Genomic DNA, 2,280 nt, shown 5'->3' with positions numbered 1-2,280 from the left:
ATGTCTTCATTCATATCTTGCTTAGGGGTTGGCTATGGGGCCTTAAACTAAACAACCAGCAACACGATATAGTTAAGCAATGACTTAATCCTTTTTCACTAGGGGTGTAAGTTATCGAACCAGACCAAAATTTACTACAAAATTAAATCGAAATTTACAACAACTGAATAGAAAACCGAAAAAACCGATTTTTTTCGTTTTTTCGAATTAAACCGATCGGTTCGGTTCGGTTCGGTAAAAACCGAACCAAACCAAACCGAACCGAAATATTAGTTCTGAAATGCAAACTTTTTACACATTTGCCCTTTAACTTAATATGCAAACCTCTAACCTCCCAATCCCTACTCAACACAGCCACAAGTCACAACCCCACAACACAATGCATCAGTAAACTGATGTCCATCTTTCTCTCCTCTATGGCTGATTGCCTGATGAGAGAATGAGAGCTTGAGAGAGCCAGAGAGCCAGAAAGCTGAGAGTGCCGTCGTCGAGTCACCGTGAAGGACGTCGTCGATCTCTATCACCGGCGTTGCAGAGAGCTGTCTTCACGCCATCGTCTCGCCGTTGTCGATCTCTGTCTGAGCCGTTCTTCCCCGTCGCCGAACAGCAGTCCTCGTCGCCGTCCAGCAGTCTCCGTCGCCGAGCAGTCCCTCTTTGTTGGCGAGAAAATTCTTGGTCCGAGCCTTCTCCTGCAACTCACAATGTCGTCTTCTGAGATTGGTTACTCGATTTTTTCACAATTTGTTGCAAGTTATTACTTATTAGATGTTCTTGTTGCAAGTTATTTACTTTACACACTTACTCAGTCTTGGTGGCTTGACCCTGTTATTGAAGATGATTGTAGTTTATTAATAAGGTATAGGACTAGAAAAAGCCAAAAAGAAAAGTAGGAAAGTATTTCAAAAGTGCACATTTAATTAAAAACGGAGAAAGTAGCTTGTGAGTGATTGAAATCCCATGAAATACTGAAATCTTGCTTTAGAATATGATTGAGATGGGTTAAGGTTAGCATCTTTGTGGGGTCTGATTTGTGGGTTTTGAGTAACGTCACAATTGATAATTAATTGATTGCTGATGAGTGAGTTTACCACATTAGCTGTCTTTGTTTGAGTTGGAGGTTAACTAGTATTTTACTGGGTACAATCTATAGTATATTGCAAATACCATATTTTACTTGTAATTCTCAAGGTAAATGTTGGTAGTTTGCAGGTTCCTAGCAAGCTTACTAAATGTTTATGTTGAAGATGTATAGTGAATAGTAACAAGGATGCAAATAACAACATCCTACTGTCTTTGCATTGATCTTGGCAGTAAACACCAGTTTTATGTAATAATTCTTGAATGTTCCTTTGTACCATCCGAATATACTAGTTAGGAAGCATAGCTTGCTTGTCAAATTTAATTGTTTGTAACTATGTCTAACTCAAGTAGCACGGGCTTAGGTGGAATTTATATAGATTTAGGAATTTCACACAATGCCAGAGCCAATATAGCAAATGAGCCAAGATAATATAATATAATATGACCAAATCAGTACTCAAAAGATTCAAACGCTGACATTTTAATACTTCACTATTGTTATTGACAAAATGGTCCTTAAAAGATTTTAAAATTTGACAAGCGTACCCATGAGTTCGCCGGAGCACATCTCCGGCAAGCACAGTGCTGACATGGCCACTACATTTTTTATGACATGGCAAAAACTCTCCCCCACCCTAATTTTTCCTTTCTTCCTTTCCAACGCTACTCTTTTTCCTTCCCCCTCCCCAACGCACTCCCCCCTTCCCCTTCCTGAATGCATTCTCCCCCCTCCCCAACCCTAATTCTTCCCTCCCCCTCTCTAACCCTAATTTTCCATCTCCAACGCACTCCTTCCCCCCTCCTCAGTCCAAAATCCCCCTTTCTAAACCCTAATCACATTCCCTTGCCTCTTTGAATTCTAATCCCCTTCCCAACACAGTGTCTCACACTCTCAACTCACTCTCCCCCAAAACAACAGTAGAGCTCAACCTTCTCAGTCTTACAGAGCCAGTGTCATCGACACCACACTGTCGCCATCTCGTCGTCGGATCTTCTGCGTCCGCCAGTGTCGTCTGTCTCCTTCATGGCATTGCGTTGTCTGTGCGCCTTCACCGCTGTCGCCTTCACTGCTTGTATCTACTTGCTGCTAGCCCCAGTCGCTGCCATGCCTCCTCTGTCTGGGTTCCATCTTGGCTCCATCGTGCCCTCTCTGTGTCTGGTGTTCTTCTTCTATTCTTGCTTTGGTGGTGTCTGTATTAA

This window comes from Arachis ipaensis, chromosome B06 (assembly GCF_000816755.2).
Source record: "Arachis ipaensis cultivar K30076 chromosome B06, Araip1.1, whole genome shotgun sequence".
In the NCBI taxonomy this organism is placed as follows: domain Eukaryota; kingdom Viridiplantae; phylum Streptophyta; class Magnoliopsida; order Fabales; family Fabaceae; genus Arachis; species Arachis ipaensis.
The sequence above is the reverse complement of the archived record's forward strand: the minus strand, read 5'-3'. Positions refer to the sequence as shown.